General features: G+C 41.3%; 1 protein-coding gene across 6 annotated transcripts in view; it reads left to right on the top strand.

Annotated features, from left to right (window-relative positions):
* The window catches only part of PDE1C (phosphodiesterase 1C), a 1267836-nt gene that overhangs the window by 527685 nt on the left and 714231 nt on the right, over window positions 1–25920 (top strand). The window lies entirely within an intron of this gene.

The raw sequence follows: 25920 nt of genomic DNA, 5'->3' as shown, positions 1-25920 counted from the left end.
TGAATCAGTCTTCAAACTCAGTGTTGCTGTTATCAGAGTCTGTGTCTCGTTCAGCCGGACAGACCTACGACAGTATATCAGTATACTTGTCTTGAATTTCTAAGACCTTCTGATTTTGGATAATACAATTTACTGTAACCCCCTCTCAAGGAATGTGTCTTAGAGAGGAGACTGTAGGGACCACTGTAGGTAAACTGTACTAAAGCGCGTAGACAACTGTGTAAAGCGTACAGTATAAAAATTAAATGATGGTATCTGATCCCCTGTAATAATATAAGGTCTATTAATATTTCCCAATGTTTGAGATTTCTACTTCTCATATTCACTTGAATGAGACTTCAGTCTCATACACATTGAAAGAATGGTTGGAGAGAAGGGACAGCCTTTTCATTTAAAGGGATAGAAGTCATGCAAAGTACAATATATTTGAAATTAAAAAAATAGCTAGACATAACATGTATACATTTAACTTCAAAATACACCAATTTAATGTAATTCTCGCATTTACAATGTATACCTTGACACTAAAGGATTGATTTAAATATTTTTTTCTTCCTCTCCATTTTCGAGGACTATGTTTACTCTTCCTTTGTTTGCCAAGAGACTGTACAGATTTGCAGAATTTCAGAGACAGTTGGCAACTATAAGTGTTGCGTATTCCAACTTTAACAGATATCACAACTGTTCTATAAAGAATTATGCAGTGATTCTGAAACATTGCCACTGTACTGCTGATGGTTCAATTCTTTAACGATGGTCACTGAAAGACTTCAAAATTCACTTCTGACAACAGTTTATGGGAGTCAGTAGTTTGAGTGCTGAAGGTTGATCTCTAGGTATACTGTAGGTCTATTCTTATTTGAATGTTTCAGACATAAATAGAAATACATTGATTGTCACAGCTATATCCATATGATTAATCACATGGACATGGTCCACATTACGGAAATGTTGAAGAGTCCCTGGTATGCGGAAAGACGCACCTCTGCTTTTTCTGAGAGGCACTGTAGGTTATTAGAGCACAGATCTGCACCCTGTTCTTATACAGTAATTCCAAACACAATGAGACCAATATGTTAAAAATGTTATATACATCAAGGTTTAAAAAAAAAATATTTTCTTATTAATCTTATTCCCTGCTAAAAACATAATTCACAATCCATTTGATTAATCAAGGATGTTTATTAATCTATGTTAAATTATAAGTGGTTTCAAGTATACATTTCACATACTATAAACAGGAACCCATGTTATTGCCCCCCCCCCCCCCCAAAAAAAAAAAAACCTGACTGAAATATAAACAGATTTGTTAATTAGGCAGGAACTGACAGTCAGGTGCATTATAACTGACACTGAATAAGAATTAACAAGCAGCGTTCCTATAGACACCACAGATGTCTCTTTACATTTTCATTCTTGGTTTATAAGTGATTGTATTTGTTGTAGAATTTTGTTTATGGGGTTGCTGCTAGACTGTGTGCTAGATATAAGTGAACAGCTGGAATGTTAGCCCCCAGGTAGAACACTGTCAGGTCTGTGCAGTTACAAACAATGTCAGTTTATATTATTAACTCATGTTTAATGAGCAGGGGACCATGTACTGTACAAAGATGTGTATACAACTGAAATCATCTTCAGCTAGTGATTACAGCACGGAGGAGTACACAGGCTGTAGCAAATGAAGCTTCAAGTTTTAGAACAGTATTTTTATCAGACAGTCACAAATGTTTTGCACTTGTTTTTTTAATTAGTCTACCAACATGTTTCTATTACGCACATATATATTGCTATGTTCTGCTGTCCTACTACATACGTTTAACCCTGCATTGCAATACCAACAATGCATTGCAAAGGTTACTGTTGCAGTTTAATTTCTTGTTGGTGATTGTTTTGAAATTATATGGAATGCTATACACCCAGAGGCGATTTCCCACAAGGCTGATTAGGTTATATCCTACAGCGTCAATTGTTTTGGGGCTGCAATTTTTGCGTGTCTTTGTGTGTGTTTTTAGAGGGGGGTCTCACCTTCTATGGAGCGGCCCCCATTCTGCAGCGCCATGTTGTCATGGTGACCTGCCGTCAAATGACGCCACATCGACACATGACGTTGCCATGATGATGCTGTAAAGGGGGGACGCCCCCGAGCCTGTGGGCGGCAAAAAGGTAAATCCACCGCCCTTAATAATAGAATATGGAAAAGTGCACAGAAAATGACTGGACAATGTTACCACAGGAGTGGCATTTATATGGTGCTAAATCCAATATTTTGAAATGGCATATATAATATTTACAAAAAGATATATGCACATTACACTGGCGGCCGCCCTGAGTCTAAAGCGGCTGCCACCGCGGGTAAATTAAAACCGCGTGCAGGCGCAGTTTTCCCCGATGCGTGCCGCGCGGACTGGTGCCTCCGTTGCCTCCGTTGCCTCCGTTGCCTCCGGTGCCTCCGTTCCGCCGGCATCCCGAAGGCATCCGTGATGCTGGGGATCACGCTGTATGTGTGGGGGATGTGGGAGATCAGGGGAAGCAGAGGCGGAGCAGCCAGGGGTCACGGACCAGAGGAAGGGAGGAAGGGAAGATGCGGATGGTGCGCGGCCAAGTTCGGCGCCAGCCGAAAAAAGCCCCGGAAAATTACGGGCATTTGTTAGCTTAAAGCTGGCCGCAGCAGTACATATGCATAAGTAATCTGGTATTGTCTCAGAGTTCCCATGAAAAGAAAACATCCTCCAAAGAATCCATAATATAGTAATAAAGAGTCTTGACAGAGGGCTGCTGCCCGAAACGTCATGTCTCTTTGGCCGAGTGTGAAAGCATAATCAAGTCTTTCTTATACATGCACCATGCCGCTTTATGTATTTACCGTATGTATGATTGATATTTTTGTTTATGCACATTTAAACACATTTGATATTTTTTGGCAAGACTGGTGTCCTTCTCATTCTTCTATTGATTATATTTATGATTGAGATTTAACCCTGCATGCTATGAACCCTCATCATTTACGGCTTACATTGAAACAAGATAACATATTGTATTAGTCTGTAGTTATCATGCATGTATTCATTTTGTCTTCCATTAAATAGATAGCCCTCTCTTCTTCTGTAGGACATCAGTTTATTTGTAATGGTGTGAAACAGTGTTACAGTACATTTAAATGTGCACAAACAATTTACCATCAGAGTGACAAAAATAAAAATAAATATATGTATATCAATGCATTTTTATTCAGTTGATGGGGTGGGGCAATATACTCCTCCACACAAACACAATGCCCCAGTAGGATTTGTACATCCTTTTGCTACATAATTATTTGTATTGTTTATGGGTTTCAACAGAAAGTGTAGCCCAGGGTTGACCCAATGAAAGAAATATAGCTTTCGGAAGCTTATAAAAACGTACTTTAGTCCGTGCAACATAAAGGTATCACATGCTGAGCTATCAAAGTTATGACAAATCTGGTGCACTTTTTCGCACTAGTTTTGCCTCAGTTTGCAGCCGGGCCATCCAGAGGGGAACATCACAATTTTTTCACAGTGGAATTGAAATTAAAGTAACCCTTTGAGTGCCCTATAACCTACCTTGAAGGTCATGAATGCCAGAACTCTAGGGGCCCTATGATGTACAGGGAATGCCATTAATCTTTGTTTTTTAGGGGGAGATCACGTTCACCGTTCCCCCTTCCATTCATGTACTGAGTGGCCTGTCTGCGACCACGTGATCACTAGACCAAGCGATCACGTGGGGTAAGATCCAGAAGACCGATGCCTCAAAAGAGGTGAAAAAGCACTCATGACAATGAATACAATAAAGCAATCGAGATCAGATGTCAGGTTTACCTTACCTTTTTCCTTTAACAAAGCAGAACTCGGTGTTCTAATACAATAACATTATTCTGCATACTTCTCTTTGAAATATGCCACTATTATGGCAACCTCAGATGCCGTCAGAGGTTTTCTTTTATCTAGCCTGAAGGGTATCCTGTGTGATTCCCACATTTCCCCACCCACAACCCAACTCAATGATTCATAAACTAAGTCAATCTGACTCACCCAAGTAGTAAAGAACAATTACTCAGAGCATCCTCATCTTCCAAAGGCTGTTTTATTTATATGTGCTCAAACACAAACATCAAAATGGCTGATTCTATCCGCAGTTCATTATACTGTATGGTGGTTATTTTGCACCCTTGCACTAAGCTTAGAAATTCCATTTGTGTACAGATGTAGCAAAGGTCCCTTCTTGTGTGTTACGGAGGGATATTCTCGGATATTCTGCCTTATCACTGCAATTGAATCTCAGGGAAACTCTGCATTATAACGCGATAAGTGTTATTCATGGGAGCAAGGAAGTCTGCTACATCTGTATATCTTAAGGAGAAATACAATGGAGGCTATATAGGTTTGCAAAAGTGCACTATAATGTTAACTAGAGATGAGCCAGTCCGGATTGTGGAAATGTTAACCCTCCCCCTGAACATACTGCAGGGCCATGTCCTCCGTTGCCAGAAATAATACATGAAATAAAACAATCTAATGGCCCCTAACCCCTTAACCACCTAAGTGGTTAATAAACGCTATAGTAATTAATGGGTTAACCCACCCTCCCCCGCTACCCATCAGGGAGGCCTAATCCCCCACCCCGAACCCACCCTTTAAGAATTGATTGGCATAGTGGTACATCATACCCATATAATATGGGCATGATAAGTCACTATAGTAGTCAATAGTTACTGTAATAAAAATACATGAAGGACCAAAATACACAATAAAAAAAACATACACAAGCATCTAAACACCACAATTCAATAAATAAAAACACTAGCCAGGGGGTGGGTTGTGTATTGGTGGGTAGTCATATTGTAATGTTTATTGGGGGCAGAGGGGGTAAATGAAGGGCCAAGTAACCACTTCACTCACCCCTCTGCCTTCAATTAGGCTGCTATTGTGCCTTAACCCCTTCATTGCCTTAGTGGCTATCCGCTAAAGTAATGAAACTTCTTTAATGTCATTTTTATTATTAGTGTGCGGGAGAAGGGGGTCTCCTAAGCTGAACCACATTGATTTCAGCTTCGGGGACTGCCTGAAATCAACGCGGTTCTGCTCTGGAGACAACCCTAAATTTAAAAAAAACTATTTTGGGCAAGATTTGCGCAGGGAGAGGCGTCTCTCTCTCTCTCCAGCAGAAAGAACGAACTCGCCGCGTGAGCACTTTTTAGAGGAGCGATCTTCACGCCACCGTCTACTCGCTATTTTTGCAAATGTTGCTATCACTGGTATTCTGGGCTTTCTGCATACCATGATAGCAACGCTGTCAAAATGGCGATTTAAAAACCCTGAAGATTTTTTTTTATCGGCGCTTAGTGCACACATATATATTACATATATAAATCAACCCCACCGTCCCCCCACGAAGCCTGATCCGGGTTGCAAATTCCGTGGTCGTACGTAGCAGGGTCGGGACTGGAGAAGGCAGGATAATCCGTGGACAAGCCGGGGTCAGGATAGGAGAAGGCTGGGTAAACAATATCCATGCTGGGGTTTGGCAACAGGACGCTTGGGAGTAGATTTGCAGCAGGGAGCAGATTTGCAGCAGGTAACAACGATGCAGGCCTCTACAAGGAGAATATGCAGCAGGTGTCTGGAAGCACCGATGTAGGCCTCTGCAGGAGAGAAAACAGAACAGGTACTGCAGACAGGACAGAAACACTGAGGCTTCAGTGTAACCGCGGCCGCGCAGTGGAGTCTGCCAGTAACTGAGAACTAAGACAGAAGGCCAGGCAGGCCAAACACAGGCTGTGGCAAACACATTTACTAGAAAGTCTATGACCAGCAACTTCCTGGTGGGCGGGGCAGGAGTTAAGTAGAACAGACAGCCAATGAGAGAGAGCTGCACAGGAGGCAGCATGAAGCAGGCTGCAGTTCAAGAGCAGAAGCAGGTCATTCTGATTGCAGGTACAAGGGAAGGTTTTCCTACAAGCTGCAAGGTTCTGTAAGGACAAGGTTTCAGCAAAACCCAGGAGCGGATTTCTTACAGTACCCCCCTCTTCAGGATCGAACTCCGGGCGATCCATAATAGACTTGGGGAACTTTGAATTGTTCCTGAACTGTTTTAGGCGGGAAGTAGGGCCGTAATCCAACAGTTCATTGGCGAGTGCCACCTTTACACATGAATACGGTGGTACTGCAATTCTTGACACGCAGAGAGAATCACAAAAATATTTGGAAATCCAGAGTAGAGGAAAGACAGGAGAGTCAGGGAAAGAAGGAATTGGGTCCGAGACAGGGGTCATGAAAATTTCTTCTTTAAGCTGCAGATACGCAACATTAGCTAGGGATTCCCAAGAAAAAAACGGTTTAGTAGGAGGCTTCTCAGCGCAGAGGGACTGCGAGAGAGCAGCGAGACTGGCCTCAGGGCGATCCCTCTGTCTCATGCTCTGGGGAGAGAGTGTGAACCATCTTCCAGACTGGGTAGTTTTATTCCAGAGGGTCAGGTTTCCAGGCAAGGGCAGTCTTTCAGACAGGGACGGGTTTTCAGACAGGGACGGGTTTTCAGACAGGGACGGGTTTTCAGACAGAGGTAGTCTCTCAAAAATATACTGATCTTTAGACATGGGCTGATTTACAGACTGAGACCGGTTTTCAGAGAGGGCCAGGTTTTCAGAGGGGAACGGCCTAACCCCACCTCAGCGGGGTCCGAGTTTGTGTGGCTGGTCATACTGTAACGGACGTGCTCACCACAAACCTGGACCGGACCGCGGGGCTGAGGTGGGGAAAGATATACACCGACCCGAGACCACGAAGCCTGATCCGGGTTGCGAATTCCGTGGTCGTACGTAGCAGGGTCGGGACTGGAGAAGGCAGGATAATCCGTGGACAAGCTGGGGTCAGGATAGGAGAAGGCTGGGTAAACAATATCCATGCTGGGGTTTGGCAACAGGACGCTTGGGAGTAGATTTGCAGCAGGGAGCAGATTTGCAGCAGGTAACAACGATGCAGGCATCTACAAGGAGAATATGCAGCAGGTATCCGGAAGCACCGATGCAGGCCTCTGCAGGAGAGAATAGGGGATCCAGTGTGTCAGCACAGAACAGCACCCCCTAGCCGGGTACAGCTGAGAGTAGTGGAGACCACCGGGAGAAGGAGATTGCAGCAGGTAACAACGATGCAGGCCTCTACAAGGAGAATATGCAGCAGGTATCCGGAAGCACCGATGCAGGCCTCTGCAGGAGAGAATAGGGGATCCAGTGCGTCAGCACAGAACAGCACCCCCTAGCTGGGTACAGCTGTGAGTAGTGGAGACCACCGGGAGAAGGAGATTGCAGCAGGTAACAACGATGCAGGCCTCTACAAGGAGAATATGCAGCAGGTATCCGGAAGCACCGATGTAGGCCTCTGCAGGAGAGAATAGGGGATCCAGTGCGTCAGCACAGAACAGCACCCCCTAGCCGGGTACAGCTGTGAGTAGTGGAGACCACCGGGAGAAGGAGATTGCAGCAGGAAACAACGATGCAGGCCTCTACAAGGAGAATATGCAGCAGGTATCCGGAAGCACCGATGTAGGCCTCTGCAGGAGAGAATAGGGGATCCAGTGCGTCAGCACAGAACAGCACCCCCTAGCCGGGTACAGCTGTGAGTAGTGGAGACCACTGGGAGCAGGAGATAGCAGCAGGTAACAACGATGCAGGCCTCTACAAGGAGAATATGCAGCAGGTATCCGGAAGCACCGATGCAGGCCTCTGCAGGAGAGAATAGGGGATCCAGTGCGTCAGCACAGAACAGCACCCCCTAGCCGGGTACAGCTGTGAGTAGTGGAGACCACTGGGAGCAGGAGATAGCAGCAGGTAACAACGATGCAGGCCTCTACAAGGAGAATATGCAGCAGGTATCCGGAAGCACCGATGTAGGCCTCTGCAGGAGAGAATAGGGGATCCAGTGCGTCAGCACATAACAGCACCCCCTAGCCGGGTACAGCTGTGAGTAGTGGAGACCACTGGGAGCAGGAGATAGCAGCAGGTAACAACGATGCAGGCCTCTACAAGGAGAATATGCAGCAGGTATCCGGAAGCACCGATGCAGGCCTCTGCAGGAGAGAATAGGGGATCCAGTGCGTCAGCACAGAACAGCACCCCCTAGCCGGGTACAGCTGTGAGTAGTGGAGACCACCGGGAGAAGGAGTTTGCAGCAGGTAACAACGATGCAGGCCTCTACAAGGAGAATATGCAGCAGGTATCCGGAAGCACCGATGTAGGCCTCTGCAGGAGAGAATAGGGGATCCAGTGCATCAGCACATAACAGCACCCCCTAGCCGGGTACAGCTGTGAGTAGTGGAGACCACTGGGAGCAGGAGAATGCAGCAGGTAACAACGATGCAGGCCTCTACAAGGAGAATATGCAGCAGGTATCCGGAAGCACCGATGTAGGCCTCTGCAGGAGAGAAAACAGAACAGGTACTGCAGACAGGACAGAAACACTGAGGCTTCAGTGTAACCGCGGCCGCGCGGTGGAGTCTGCCAGTAACTGAGAACTAAGACAGAAAGCCAGGCAGGCCCAACACAGGCTGTGGCAAACACAGTTACTAGAAAGTCTATGACCAGCAACTTCCTGGTGGGCGGGGCAGGAGTTAAGTAGAACAGACAGCCAATGAGAGAGAGCTGCACAGGAGGCAGCGTGAAGCAGGCTGCAGTTCAATAGCAGAAGCAGGTGATTCTGATTGCAGGTACAAGGGAAGGTTTTCCTACAAGCTGCAAAGTTCTGTAAGGACAAGGTTTCAGCAAAACCCAGGAGCGGATTCCTTACAAATACACACTGTTAGGTAGGCATATGGAATAACATTGTCCTATCTGACGTGTACCTACCAGCACCTGTGGCTGCAGTGGCCTCTGGCAGGGGGGGACTGGACACTGTCTCATTGGAGATGGTCAGCTCTTGCCTGGGCGGGGTTGTACCTGCCTCGGGTAGAGTGGCGGTGATGAGTTGCCTGGGTCCGGAAGACGCGGGTTAAAGTCTCTGAGGCGGCCATGAGGACACATGTGCATCACCAGCATGGGGGGGGGGTGTGGTTGATTTAACAGCTGAAGTAGAAATAAGGAGCAGGGGGGAGAGATATTGTAGTTGTGTGGCTGTCAGGCTACAGGGGGCTTTGGCGAAGTCTAGCAGTATAGGAGGAAAGGATGAGCTGTGGCTTACTGAGCTGGGGTGCACCAGACAAGTTGTTGTATAGGCTGATTTCAATCTCAACCATAGGGAGAAGGAAATGGGGCACCTATGGAAACTTGGAAGGGGGTGGGTCATATGGGTGTCAAAAGGGCTGCATGGTCAACAGTACCCATGCTTGGGGCTGTGGCATCTGCAGGGGGGGGGGGCTGACTTGCTAGTGGTGCTCAGTTTTTGCCCTGACGGGGTTTCACCTGCCTCGGGGCGGTGAGGCTGTGTTTGCGCGGCCTGACCGCTCGTTAGGCCTAGCTGACATGGACTAAGTTGATGATGGGTGTTGTGTGGGAATGTATACATGCTTTAACAGCTGAGTTGAATGGCATTTACAAGCCAGGGAGGGGAGATTTTGTGGCATCTCAGCCGACAGGCTTCAGGAGAGCAGTGGTGGTGTCTAGCTAAAAGGTGGATAGGTTGAGCTGGTAGAACACATGACTGGTTGGCAATGTTGCTCCAGATGAGTTTAGGTAAAGGTGGGGTTCAATCTCAGCCAGAAGGAAAAAAAACTGGGGACGTTAGGAAGAGCTTGTCGCTCACAGGGCTATTTAGCAGGGTTGCACCAAACTCATAGAGTTAAAGGCTGGGTTCAATCTCAACTTAAGGGAGGTTAAAATTGGGACATCTGGAAGTTTGGGGGTCAGGGGTGGAGCTCCATCACAGGCTCCAAGGTCATGTTCAAGAAATCAGTGTTAGACTAAAGAAACTCATGTAATAAGTTTCAAAAATACCTGCAGTGAAAATACACGGAAAAAAGAATCATGCGTGTAAGCAGAGCTGATATTTGCTTTCAACTTTAGAGTGCCCGTAGGATGTACCTGCTACCTCACAAGCCCAGGTATGCCAGTTTGTTCTTTTGGCACAGATGCTTGTTTTCTAAGGGATGATCGGGCTAACCACTCCAGTGGAGCGGTCAGCCTACGCGAAACAAAAGTGGATCTGTCTCCATTTCCTTTTCCCTCAGCAAGGGGGCTGTGGTGGTGGTGGTGATGTGATTCTGGAGGTCTGGCGGAACTCTGGTGAAAAGGTTAATGCAGACTATATTTATGTAGCTATCTAAACAATATTAATATTCCCGAAGGCATGCAGCAATTTCAGCACAAAAAAATGCTTACTGTACTAATTTAATGTCAAGTTGCTCTTTGGATCATGCATGTACAGTGTGTTGATTGCTTTGCCTTTTCACACATTGATAAGCTAGTTCTTTTTTTCAATGTTGTCATCAAAAAGAGGGAGGAATTAATTGTTGTTTAAGGCTCATATACAATAATAAAAAGCTGTTATCAAGTACAGAAACAACTAATGAATATAAGCGTATATGAATAGAAAGAGAATTTTTTTTTTTTAGTGAACTGTAAAGCTACAGTACCCTTAAAGCAGATTTATTTTCACTACCTGAACCGGGTTGCACCGCACTTTTACAGCTCTGGAGAACCACTGATCACTGAGACATTAAGATTTTTATCGGCTGATGAAAAAGATCCAATTTGGTGCTAGAAAGAAAGGGAAAACCCGCAGCCATATTATTATTCCGGAACAAGAATTCAGTCCGTGGGGTGAAAAACATAATATCAAATGAACTGATGAGTCTCCGGAGCTCAGAATAATGCAGTTCAAATCGGGGTACCTCTTTTTCAGATTATTAATTAAAAAAAAAAAAAATAGAGTGGCACACACTGCTTCCTTAAAGTCCAATTCAAGATGCTATGCTCCTTTGAGTGATATTTGTTAACCAGATATACTGCACAGTGATTGTTGGTACTGCTGCGGCCCCTCCTATCCTCCAACTTACCCGGAAAAATGCGGGGATGTTTTCTGACTGTCACGGGCCTTCTCCGCGCGGCCCGAAATCAGCTGATAGCGCTAATAGCGCTATACAATGAAAGCGCTTAGCGCTAAACAATAGAAATGCCCGCAGGCGCCCAAAACGGTCGAAAACGGCCCCCATCAGCCCGCATCAGCCGTGATTTGCCCGTGATTTTTACAATCGCGGGGAAAAGGCCGCAGGAGAATAAAAGCGGCCGCCACTGTATATGCTTCAGGCATCCTAAAGCCTCTACCACAGAAATAACTGCTTACAGTGTTTCTTTCTGCTAGATACTGCGGTATGTCCCCCAAAAGTCACCTTTTAAGGCATATGCTGATTATTACACACATATGGTATGACTGTTAAGCACACTCAAATTACACATATTGAAATGCACCAATATAAGACTTCATTATCATATTTTCAGACCAGCTTCAATGACTCTGTAGCACTTGGCTGTAAACCAGCTCCTGATTCCAGAAATAGTGATGTCACAGCGCTACAATTTTACCGCCACTGCTATGTTTACAATGACATGTAAACTCTAGAGCAGACCATCGGTTGGTACATGTCTTGTAAGGAAGGATACTTCCTTACAAGTGCAACTCTTACTTAATGTATCTGTCCTAAATGTAATAGCCCCCCAAGCATGGCGATCTGTGAAAGGAACAGCTGGTGTTTGGAACATGCGTAAAGCCAACTTCTCTGTGTGTGTAGTGAGCAAGCAACATCCGTAAGGGCCATATTTACACAGAAGTGCTACTCCATAAGACACCTTTAATGCTGGAAGACACCTTATAGCCCCATTCAAGTGAATAGGCCATAAAGAGCCATATTTACTGAGCAGTGTTACTCAAAACCTTCCTGGCCAGAAAACTCCTTACAGCCCCTTCACTTGAATCAGCCATAAAGGGAAATATTTACTAAGCAATGTTACTCCATAAGACATCCTTTTATTCTAGAAGACACCATTCACCTGAAGGGAATGTAAGGGGCCCTATTTAATAAGCTGGGCTGGAAAGTGTCTTATGGAGTAGCATTGCTTAGTAAATATGGTCTTTATTTACATGAAAAATCTGTGATCTAATATGATGTATTACTCTACGATGGGATATCATCAAGGACAGTGTTGTAGCTCACATGTATATAGTACAATTCATAGCCTTTAGGACAATATTTACTAAGCAGACTTCTGCCATACAACACCTTCAAGCACTGGAAGACACCTTGCAACCCATTCGAGTCAATGCGCTGTAAGGAGTCTTCCAGCACCGGAAGGTGTCCTATGGCAGAAAACTGCTAAGTAAATATGGGCCTTAAACTTCACTACCAAATAAGCCTACATGGTAGCCATGGCAAGCATGTGAGATATTGAGGAGAATATAAGCAATACAGTACAGGGTTGTCATAGATACATTACGACAGTGTTTCGAAGTATAAGTTTGAAAGCAGTGTGTGTTCAATATAATATATAAATTGCCATCAGGTTAACTTACTTTTACCTTCAGAAAGATCAAACCCTTTGCTCAAAAACACACCGCGTATCAGTGGCCAAATAGGACGGGAAACACCTACAGTAAATGCTGTCCACACTTTCAGAAACCTGTACTTCTCTCTACATACATTGCAGTTGCAGAGCATTGGCTACCATATGGCAGTACGTAAAACTGAAAAATAGTTGCTCCGTTTGCTAGTTGAATGTTTAATTGACAATAAGGGCTGTTTTATTGCTTTCCCAGCACCAGGATAAAAAGCCATTCAATTTGCTCAGTTGTATTGGATCTGCCTTCAGTGGCTGCATGCAATTAATGGAGACTACTAGTGCAGTGCGGTTAAAACACTGTACGGGACTCAATGTCTTTAACTGTTTTCTGTTGTTTTACAGCTGCTCAAGCCAGAATAGAGGCTTTGTGTTTCAGACACAATCTTACTCTTTTCTTTTGACAGCTATACACATCTTTATATCATTCTCGTGCAGTGACTTATAGTGCATTGCACCTTCAATTTTGATTATGGTGGGGGGGCGGGGTGGGAGTTCGGCAATAGTATTCAATAGCCAAGTCTATTAAATTAAGAGCCTCACTGGGATCATATTACCAAAAGTGATAGCCCCTTTGCAAATATACTGATTTTTCATTGCACAAATGGGTTTCAAATCTAAGAGAACATTTGTTCACATGGCGCTGAGGATTTCACTGACTGAAGATTTAAGTAGCCGTTTTCTTTCTCTGTCAATTTAAAGAGACAATCCAAGCAATATTCTACATGTGTTTATTTTTATTTTATCAATCAGTTCTGTAGTATTAAATAATACTCACTGCATTTTTTATTTTTGTATTATTCAACCCTTAATGCCATTTTTTATGAGTTTTAATATACTGAGCATTCTTTGATTTCTATAGCAGGTTTTAGCCCAGCTCCCCAGCAGTGCGAGATCTTTGTAACACTTTCCTGTTTGTGATCATTTGTTGCCAATATTCCCAGCAGTGTGAGCTGCAAACTGTAATAGATAATGTTACCTTAGTAATTAAAAAAAAAGGAGCTAAATCACAACCGGGGAATTACAGACCTGTATACCTAATATTAATAGTGGTTTACTATATCAAGAAGCTACTTGAAGGTTTAATACGGGATAATATTCAGGAATACCTAATGGAAAACAAAATTATTAGTAATAGTCAGCATTTATTTATGAAGGATAGATCATGCCAAACTAACCTTATTAGTTTCTTTGAGGGGGTAAGTAGGAATTTAGACCAGGATAATGCAGTTGATGTGGTCTACTTAGCTTTTGCAAAGGCTTTTGATACGGTGCCACACAAGAGGTTAATATACAAAATAAAGCAAATTTGACTCGGTCAAAATATTTGCACCTGGATTGAAAACTGGTTGAAGGACAGACTTGTCCTAAATGGAACTTTTTCAGGTTGGGATAAGGTCGTGAGTGGAGTACCTCAGGGATCGGTACTGGGACCCCTGCCTTTTAACTTGTTTATCAATGCCCCTGAGGTTGGCATATAGAGCATCTTTGCTGATGACATTAAATTGTGTAAGGTAGTAAAATAAGAGCAGGATATACATTTTTTCCAGATGGATTTTGATAGACTGGAAACATGGGCAGGTAAATGGCAGATGAGGTTTAATACCGATAAATAAAAAGACAACTTGTAAATTAAATGGGGCAAAATTAGGTGAATCCTTGAGGGAGAATGATTTAGGGGTGCTTGTAGACAGCAAGCTTAGCAATAGTGCCCAATGTCATGCAGTAGTTGCAAAGGCAAACAAGATTTTATCTTGCATTAAACGGGAATTGAGGGAAGGGAAGTAAACATAATTATACCCCTCTATAAAGCATTAGTAATACCACACCTTGAATATGGAGTTTAGCTGTGTGCACCACTCCATAAAAAAGACATTATGGAACTAGAAAAAGTGCAGACAAGAGCCATCAAATTGATAAAGGTGGTGGAAAATCTGACATAAAGAGAGGCCGGCTTAATTAGATTTGTTTACATTAGAAAAGAGACGTCTGAGAGGGGATATGATAACTATATACAAATATATTTGAGGACAATACAAGGAGCTTTCAAAAGAACTATTCAACCCAAAGGCAGTACAAATAACAAGTGGTGATACCTTGATTTTGGAGGAAAGGAGATTTCACCAGCAACAAAGGAAAGGGTCCTTTACAGTAAGGGCAGTTATAATGTGGAATTCATTACCCATGGAAACTGTGATGGCAGATACAATAAATAGCTTCAAAAAAAGGTTGGACATCTTTTTTTAGAAAGGAAAGGTATACAGGGATATACCAAATAAGTAAACATGGGAAGGATGTTAACCCAGGGAGAAATCTGGAATTTATTTTTCCCCTTATGGGATATCATTAGATGAAATTTAACTGGTGTTTTTTGTTTACCTTCCTCTTGATCAAAATACTGTAAATACAAATATAGGATAAATATCTGTCATCTAAATTTAACATAGGTTGAACTTGGTGGACATTTGTCCTTTTTCGTCCTCATCTACTATGTAACTATGTATGTACCTATACCTATTTAATATAAGAATACATTGTAGCTGCTAAGTTACACTGACTGAAGGATTGATTAAAACGGAAAGGAAGCCATTTAGTGAACCCTGTGAAGCAGGATATTTGCTGATCGATCACAGTAGAACTAATTAATTGGCAGCTTAGGTAATTAATTTCCAATAAAGGTAATCAAAGGCTGCATATATGAAATGTGCCTCTTGGATTGCCTCTTTAATACATTAGAATATAATATGCAAGCAATTGCTGGTCCATTAGTATACACAAAAATATTTCTATTTAATAAAGTAAATTTGATTAACAAACTTTTTACAGTTGATACAAATGCAAGCAAAAAACTATTATTTTGCGCTGGATGCCTAAATCCAGTAGAAATGTAACCTTTAGTGTGCCACAATTCTGGCAGCACCCGTGAACCCCCAGACCTCAAGAATTTGCAGCCATGTGTTGTCTCTTTTGTAGTGATCGCACGACTCTGGCTGTGACTGCACACCAGTGACTTTAACCACTCCACTCTTATGCAGTGAGCGTCTAGAAAATGAACATTCAAGTGATAGCTCACAGTACATGGTATGTCAATAGGGTCTTTGCCATGCCAATGAACGTGGCGTACTTGGTACTGTACATCAATAGGGCATAAAGAAGGTTAATATATCAGTACTATAAATGAAAGTACCAGAAGAACCTATCAATGTTTTCTACACACATTTAGCCATTTACCCATTATATTCTGTAACTCTGACCAGACTTTAGAACTGAGGAAAGATGGTTATCCTGTGAGGAATGTCCCAGCGGTACATTATTGACATGACTGATACAAGCGTGTGGAGTTTCACATGCTGAAAACGGATTAGTTTGGCATGACAGAGTAATTATCAATGGATTCAAAAGTGTTAATTAAGGGAATACAAGCCTTGCACTGGCAAACACTAAATAATGCAGCGTCTTTAGGTTGAGGTGAACAGATGTCTTCACTAGGAACAGGATCACTCACTCCAGTTTTTCTGCCTTTTAAAAGAATCAATTCTCCTTTAAAACAAGCACACATGAATATATATATATATTTATATATATATATATATTATATATATATATATATATATATATATATATATATATATAAAAACAGGAGTGCATGTTCCATTTTATATATATATATATATATTAAAAAAAAACAGGAGTGCATGTTCCATTTTATATATATATATATATATATATATATATATATATAAAGCACACACCCCTCCTGAAATCCCTCTCATGGCTTCCGATCAAATCCCACATCACACACTCAATTCCCCTCCTCACTTTTAAAGCTTTCCACTCTTCTGCCCCTCCTTACATCTCAACCCTAATTTCTCGCTATGCACCATCCCGACTCTTGCTTTCTTCTCAAGGATGTCTTCTTTCTACCCCTTTTGTATCTAAAGCCCTCTCCCGCCTTAAACCTTTCTCACTGACTGCCCCGCACCTCTGGAATGCCCTTCCCCTCAATACCCGACTAGCACCCTCTCTATCCACCTTTAAGACCCACCTTAAGAGACGCTTGCTTAAAGAGGCATATGAATAACACTGTGGATAATACTGGACACATGATACATAAAGCTTGGCCCCCTGCAGACGCACTTACCAGAATTCCCTCCTACTGTCGCTGTATGTTCTCCCTACCTACCAATTAGATTTTAAGCTCCTCGGAGCAGGGACTCCTCTTTCTTAATGTTACTTCTATGTCTGAAGCACTTGTTCTCATGACCTGTTATTTATATTATTTGTTATTTATATGATTACCATGTGTATCACTACTGTGAAGCGCATTACCTCTTTGAGGATAGAAACGTTAGTTTTGATGTACCACCTTCACCAATACAATTGATTGCCGGATTCCAAAACTGTATTGTATATATATATATATATATATATATATATATATATATATATATAATCAAAAAATAAATAGATGATACCGTTCTGTGGCTAACGAAATGCTTTTATTTGTGCGAGCTTTCGAGATACACTGATCTCTTCTTCCGGCGATGTTACAATTGTTACAGTGTATCTCGAAAGCTCGCACACATAAAAGCATTTCGTTAGCCACAGAACGGTATCATCTATTTATTTTTTGATTTTTGAAGCTCGGCTAACACGGTACTGATACCTCTATATGTATATATATATATATATATATATATATATATATATATATATATATATATATATAAGCAATACGAAACGTTGGTTTTGTGTTTATTTTTTCAATACACTTGTTTGTTCAATTCTGGAGTGCTGCCTGCTGATTTCGTTTCCAAACGGTATCGTATTGCTTATTCTTCATTATAGGATCTGCACCCACACCAGTGACTATTATTACGGAGTGCTTTTTGTTCTTTTCTATGTTATATATATATATATATATATATATATATGTGTGTGTGTAATATATATATACATTGATACACACACTCTTACTACATCATTTGTTTTCAGGAACCTTTTGACACCTCTAGCCATAAAACACATCCACACCGGGGGAAGTACAAGCACAGATAACATTCCAAGAGACACTGTTTTTAAGTATACCTTTTGCTTGCTTCATTCATTGTAACATCGCCGGAAGAAGAGATCAGTGTATCTCAAAAGCTCGCACATATAAAAGCATTTCGTTTGCCACAGAACGGTATCATCTATTTATTTTTTGATCGGCTAACACGGTACTGATAACTCTACAGATATATATATATATAAATATAAAATCAAAACAAACATTTTTTTTAACCAAAACACCAGTGAAAGTGTCCACTGTCAACATGTATTTATATACAATACAAATAAAATACGCACAAATAAAAGCATTTCGTTAGCCACAGAACGGTATCATCTATTTATTTTTTGATTATTGAAGCTCGGCTAACACGGTACTGATACCTCTATATACAATACATATACACATAATTGTACAGATAAACATAACTGATATATAAATATATGTTTCATTTCTGTATGTAAATACACATTTGCTTTTATTGTGTCTTGAGCTAGTGTTGTTACTACTAGTACATATTACATGCTTATCTGTACCTCAGAGCCCTTCTTTACCTAACTTGTATTTTTACAAGTCTGCCTATGTGTCTGAAAGGGACTCACTTAATTTCTGTCCTGTTAACTCAATTAAAATGTCACTTGCGGAACAGATTGCCTCATTGTACTGCAGGCTGCCTCTTTGTTATTTCTGCACAGTAAAAGATGGAGCTTATATTATCTTAATGTGGCCTTTAAACAGAAAGCTTTGATGCAGTTATTTCCATTCCCAGCTATTCTCGCGCACCACAGAAGCAACACTTTGGTAACAAAAGTGTAAATTAGTTTTCAGTTGGGAAAAATGAATATGCAAATTTTTCTAGGTGAAAGAGAAGGAGACGTGAGGCGCTCCCATTTTATTCAGCTGCTAAAGCTGTGGGGTCAAGTATCATTCAGACCGTCTGGGAAAAGGCAGCAACTAAAAGGAAAACAATTACTGTATAATAATAATTACTTATTATTTGTAACTATATTATAATTACTAGACGTCTTTGTAAAATAATCAATGTTTCTCTTTTTAAACAGTGTATCTGCAATAGGTAAATAGGTATATGATTTCCTTATATTTATATACAGATGTGGTAAGATACGGTCTCCGTAGCTGCAGCTTAGAAAGCTTAAAGACGTGGCTCCGGGGCAGGTGTATGCCACGATAGCTCTGTGTGGGGTGTCCATGCCACTGGATCAGAACCGCCGCAATGATAATCTTCTCGGGCTGGGGCACTTTCTCTAGTTCCCCCCCCCCCCAAGTCTTCTTTAGTACATCTGTATCTTTTGGTGACATTTGTCTTAGAAAGCACATATACTATATACAGGCATACCCCGCATTAACGTACGCAATGGGACCGGAGCATGTATGTAAAGCGAAAATGTACTTAAAATGAAGCACCACCTTTTCCCCACTTATTGATGCATGTACTGTACTGCAATCATCATATACGTGCATAACTGATGTAAATAACACATTTGTAACAGGCTCTATAGTCTCCCCGCTTGCGCACAGCTTCGGTACAGGTAGGGAGCCGGTATTGCTGTTCAGGACGTGCTGACAGGCGCATGCGTGAGCTGCCGTTTTCCTATTGAGCGATATGTACTTACTCGCGAGTGTACTTAAAGTGAGTGTCCTTAAACCGGGGTATGCCTGTACTAACTTTTCAGAATATAAGAATGAGTGGAACTATACATTACGCTGTGAGAAGCAATTAAATAAACAAAGACTACCTGACTGGACAGTCAGCTCAGGTATAATGACTTTCAGAGCAACATAAATGTACATGTAGTTAAGGCTGCATAACTGTACTTACAATTTGGGGTTAGACCTGAAATCTTGAGGGGTGAAAACTGATTTTGCAGTGTATTCGTGTGAGCTGTTCTGCCAGAAATCTAATTATACCTCCTTCCTTTTATTCCCTTTCTATGCCTTCCTTTTCTCTTTTGTTGTGGCTACTTGATACAATATGTTTTCTTTCGCTTTCTGGTGTGAATTATTTCATCATCTCGTTACGTCTATTGCACTCTCTGCCACCTTCCTTTGGTCTTTGATGATCCTCATTAAAGGTTGTGCCTAATCCTGTAGAATGATGACAAGAATAGAGGTTGCGGGTTGGAAAAGGGGCAACATGAACACTGCCAGCAATCATTGGTTACACGTAGAACAAAAGTGTCAGGCCCAAGAATTCAATAATATTATAACTTCAGTCAAACTTACAACAAGGTCCCATCTTGCTACATAAATCAATAAAAAAAAAATGGTGTGTGCGCCGAGCACGCGCATTTTAAGTGCAACTTCATTGTCTTTGGTCAGTGAAATTGTGGTTAGTGTGTCTTTCTTCCTGGCCCTGCGCATGAGCATGTGGCGTGCCAGCCGCCTCTGCACATGTGCGCGACAGCGCCGACCGCCCTGCGCATGCGTGCAGTGGAGCCGACAGCCTCTGCACATGTGCCCGGCAACGCCCGCTTCTGTGCATGCGCATGCGTGACGTCCCTTCTGTTACATACTTCCGTCTCCATGAAGGAGATTTGTGCCAGGTGCTAGCAAAGAAGTTTCACTTCAAAACAAAGAATTAGCAAACTGCAACACCTCAAAACAATAGAAAACCTTTTCTTACTCTGCATGCTCTTGTAGTTTGTTTCAATGCAGTTTATTTGCAAACATTCATGCAGAACATTAATGTTTTACACTTGTGTCAGCCCTTTCTCAAGTCAAGGACTACAGAGCATGTAAGAAAATGTAAAGATTACAATCAAAAACAGAAGTGTTGACCTGGCAATCTACACATATAACTGATATAATTGCTCCCGTTAATGTGATGCATTGCGCCAATGCTGTAGCTTGGCTCCATTGAAACAATGAAAGCATCATTTTAACACATGCAATATTCCATATTCCAATTGTGAGTGCAGATATGTCTATAGGTTATGTTGCCTTCTGCCAGGTTATGTTCCTTCCTTACTTAGGCCTCGTTCAGGGTGCCAGAGGCAGGAGTTGGAGGGCGGGCGTTCGGGAGAGAGGGCGGCAGTCTGCTGGGCGATGTGTGTTCATCCCCAGCAGACGTTTTCAGGAGTTGAGGAGGGGGCGGGGCTACAGACGTGAGGTTGGGGATCGAGGCTGCAGTCTTGAAATCATTCTCAAGATTGATTTCATTGGCTGCCGAGGTCCCAGTGACGCTGCTGCAGCTTCAAAAAACGATTTTTTTGTTTATTGAAACTGTAGCCAGCTTCAACTCCTGGCTTCGGAGACAGTGCAGCTGCTATCCTGACAACCAGTATTCAATTTGAATACTTTGTGTCCCACGGCAGCTCGCACGGCAGCACGTCCTCCCTCCGAAGCCTGCACCCTGAACGAGGCCTTAAGTAAGTTTGTAACATGCAGGGCTGCTTTAAATATAAGCTATAACTAGGTAGTAGAGAGCATAATTACATCTCAAAATATTAATAAAATGTTTTCAGTTATCGGGTCTCTTCTGTATTCTCATTCTATTTAAAAGGAGAAAATCGATCTTGGGCATTAAAAGTATATAATTATACATGTCCAAAATGAAGCCACAGGTTTATCTTACCCAACAAATAAAAAATGAAATGATCTTAATAACCTTTTTCTACAGGCAACGTTTTCTATTCCAAATGCACCTGAGATTGTACAGTCTAAAGATGCAAAGGTTTCTTTAGTCTGGAGTTCCATGTAATTTTCTCCTTCACATTCTTGAAAATAATATTTCTACATTGCAATTTTAAATGCGTGATATAAACATTGCCATTTTAATAACAGTGTTCAGGTCCATTGCCTTTTAAAAAAGCTTAAACAAAATAGGGGAGTTAAAGCACACATATCTGACACACTCCTTTGAAGGAACTCCCTAAATAGCTGTGATCCCCTAAATACAGTATTTGAAGCAGAAAAATTAACATACCAACATACAGTACACAACAAATAAGACAACAACAAAAAAGAACTAGACTAGAAAATAAGACCCAGAAAAAATGAATAGGGAATGGGGGCTGTATTAGTGCAAGCATATAATTACTCAATACTAGTGGAGGTCACAGGAAGCGAAACAGAGGTCAGGAGACTGATAGCAAAGGCCATATCAGATCAGTAGTGGTAACGCCATCGCAGAAGTTATTTATTTATTTTTCTTTTCAATTTTATTTATTTTTCTTTTCAATCCTTTGTTTATTCTGTTCTAGTTGCAGCTGTGCATTGCCGCCAAATGTTAAACTGCAACATGTATAGACCAAAGGTTTATTAGTTTAGTTTTATATACAGTAATAATAAAAATACGGAAGTCATGTAAACCTCTACATGGGGAAAGACATTGTCGATTATAACAAATGTTGACAATGTATATGTAATGCATAAGCTTTGTGTACAGTGCATGACCTCCAAATCTGCACAGCTGCTACAGGTGCTGTAGTTCTAGGAAATATACAGTATCATAAAGAAGAGCAAAACTAGTAAGCATCACACTGCCTCAAGTGTTGACTTTGTATATTGTTTCAGCCCTTCAAAAGGAGTTATATACTGTACAGTAGTATGTCTTTAAAATGTGGGAAGAATCAAAACCATAGAAAGGAAAAGCCAGCAAGAGACCTATTATACATTATGTAGCAATTACTGAGTAAAAAAGCTTGCAATGTTTTGTTCAATCGTTTTATTAATTTAGGTCTAGACCCACCTACAGTAGCTCTGTTAAGTCACTTATTGTAGCACCATTTTTTTTCTACACAACCCACTATCCTGATAATTTTCCCCATTCTTTTCCTACATTACTTTTGATACCTGCAAGGTTTCAAAAGCTCACAAACAATGCAAATCTACACTTTTTTTTAAATTTATGTACTGTAAGGGAATTATGTGTTCAAAACAGCTAAAACGTTCCTTAATTTGAGCACCCATATAAAAAGAAAGGACGTTACAAGCTGTTCAACTGTTTAATTAACCATCCCAATTTAAAAATCAGCAACCAATTTAATATTACCATCCGTCACAGAGAAATCACGGGGCCCTATACATTATGCTATGAAGCAGCTTCCCTGTTCTGGAGGATCATTTATTCCCATTTACTGTATATAAATAAGGCGGATCTCTTCTCCAGTGCAGAGAAGCAGTTTCACAGCATGTTGTCTAAGGGCCCCAGGGTTGAGGCACAAGTTTTCGCACCAGTGCCGGCTTTAACTCTCATTGAAGTCACAGTGAGTTAATGCCGAAACGGGTGCAATGTACCAGCACTGGGTGCATATGCCCCGTAGTCCCTTAGCATTGATTTATTTTTGTAATAAGATCATTTCCACTGGAGAGATACACACAACAATCTACTTTTTTAGACTATAATCTGTAGCAATTTCCAGCAGTATCAGAGACAAAAAAAACCTCCCAATTTTATGTTCAATCTTTTTACTCATTTAGGTCCAGATCCCCAAAGCTCTGTTAAATCCCTTCGGTCTAGATTCATAGAGGCCATCATTGACTTAATGAAGCGTTATCGTGTATCTTCAAAGCTCACTAATATCAGGTTGTCAATGCAGGAATACCTGTGAATAGAGAAGGGCGAACCTGTCTGAATCCGATCCGTGGATTTCTGCAGCGGGTTTTACCTAAATCCGATCCGCGCACCAAAACCTGTCTGTGAAATGGGTACTAAAAAAAAGAGGAGGAGAAGGAATAATTCACTTTGGTAGTGATTCCAGTGGTATATATAAATCCCCTCAATTTTCTCTCCAAATTTATTAGGGGTGATGCTGTGCTGAAAAAGGAGCACACCTGAAGTACCCTGGGAGATAAGCCAATGGAAAGCAAAGTATATTAAAATGAGTCCCATCTCACCCTTCCTAAAATAATTTCCATAAGAATTATGTTGAGGTGATAGGCCTAAGGCAACTAGTGACTACAATAGTGCATTGGTGTCAGACCCAACAGGATTAGAACCCACACAACCTCTGTTATTCTGGACAGCAGCTCTAGCAGTATGAGGTTGGCTAGAGTGGCCATTTTTTAGCAGGGGGAGGATATAACCCCCTGTGTGATAAACTCACACACTTTCACACTGCCCCCTGGCAAGTTTCTCTCTAATGTCCTCTGGACATGTGATGGTCATGGACATGAGAGCAACCAATAATAACGGCTGTGGAAGAGGAGGAACTATGAGTGAAAGGAAATTTTAGAAAGAGGGGTGGCTATGTTGGTTCAGATCTGTGTGGACATTAGTGCTTGGAGGTTTGGTTGAGGTCTGCAGGGAGTGCACATGACAGCAGGAGCAGAGAGCTACAGGTCCAAACGTGGACAAGAGATCAAGCGCCGCCGGATGGGAATCTCAATGGCTACAAAAGAACAGTGGTACCGAAGCACCATTTTCAAAGGACAGGCCTGCAACAGGTTCACTACACTACGAGTTCCCACGGTGTGCTGGCTCACAAGCCAACATACCCAGCATTGGATGGCTACTACAGTACATCACTAACACTGACTCACACCCGTGCAGCGTTATTGAGGATTGTGTAGTAACCTGTATACTGTGTGTAGTTATCCTTGTCACGGGAGACCAGGACTTGTAACACTATTTATATTTGTAACACAAAGAAAATTGCTTAGGCGCTACGTGCAATTAAATAAAATACTAACAATAATAACACAATATGTACAGAGCAGCCAGGAACATTAGCAGAACAACACCAGAGAGAACACAAAGAACATATACAGACCAGCGCCCAAAAAAGAGTCCAAAGTCCCTAATAGAGTCCAAACAGATGGAAGGGAAGATAATCCAGATGGTCCAATTACTGGAAGATCTCCAATCCGGGGGTCCGTGACATAGGGACAGAAACAAAGAAAAATAATAGTGTAATACGTAATGTTAAAATGGGACAAACAACATGAAACACTTAACAGAAGACAAACATAAAACAATCAAGCTGAAAGAAAAATAACTATTTAATAAAACAAACGGAGCCTGCTGCAGCGGGTCATCAAGGTGTTAAAACCCAAAACCCTACTTACAGCAGGACTGGAATAAACAAGCATGTGTGACCAAGCAGGGCAGACGCCGGCAGCAGTGGGGGTCCTCACGGGCTCCCTGATGTGTAATTTCTTTCCCTCTAGCTTCGGAACACTCTCCAAGATGGACGCCGAGTAAGGGAACTCCACACTCTCCTGCTTGCCAGCACAGCAGCCTCAATGATGCTACTTCCTGCTTCACTTGATTGACACTTCTCACAACCAGTGTAACTCCAAGGCGCCGTGACCTCTGACCCTACGCGTTTCGTGACCGACGTCACTTCCTCAGGGGTTGATTCAGTGAAGGTGAAGTCCTATTATATACACTTCACTTGTCACTGATTGGATAGAAATATCTAATACCAATTAAGTTTAAAACTTCAGCTTAAGACAATACCACACAGACCTTGACTAAGACTAAACAAATACACACATACAGACCTATAAACATGTTACAAATGAAGATGAATTCTCATCTAAGACTGCATAGATAGCAGTAACAAAATATTAATGCAATAATAATAATCCTAATATAATAATCTATATTTTATAATGAATATATAAATAATAAAATAATTAATTACATTAAAATAACAAACTCATACTTATAATCATTCCAACAATTAAATATAAAAATGATAATAATAATCATACAGAAAAAAAGAAACCAAGGGAATATAATATAATTAAAAAGTGCAACACTATATACTATTTTTAAAGACCCTATATTATTTGATAAGAAAGACCCCTAGATCAAAGTCTAAATTTAATCCACTTGGATAGAGCTTAGAACCCTCTCTCCAAATGGATTAAATTTAGACTTTGGTCTAGGGGGTCTTTCTTATCAAATAATATTGGGTCTTTTAAAATAGTGTATAGTGTTGCACTTTTTAATTACATTATATTCCCTTGGTTTCTTTTTTTCTGTATGATTATTATTATCATTTTTATATTTAATTGTTGGAATGATTATAAGTATGAGTTTGTTATTATAATAAAATTAATTATTTTATTATTTATATATTCATTGTAAAATATAGATTATTATATTAGGATTATTATTATTGCATTAATATTTTGTTACTGCTATCTATGCAGTCTTAGATGAGAATTCATCTTCATTTTTAACATGTTTATAGGTCTGTATGTGTGTATTTGTTTAGTCTTAGTCAAGGTCTGTGTGGTATTGTCTTAAGCTGAAGTTTTAAACTTAATTGGTATTAGATATTTCTATCCAATCAGTGATAAGTGAAGTGTATATAATGGGACTTCACCTTCACTGAATCAA

Source organism: Ascaphus truei, chromosome 2, assembly GCF_040206685.1.
Source record: "Ascaphus truei isolate aAscTru1 chromosome 2, aAscTru1.hap1, whole genome shotgun sequence".
NCBI classification, from domain to species: domain Eukaryota; kingdom Metazoa; phylum Chordata; class Amphibia; order Anura; family Ascaphidae; genus Ascaphus; species Ascaphus truei.
This window is presented reverse-complemented; position numbering and strand designations above follow the sequence as displayed.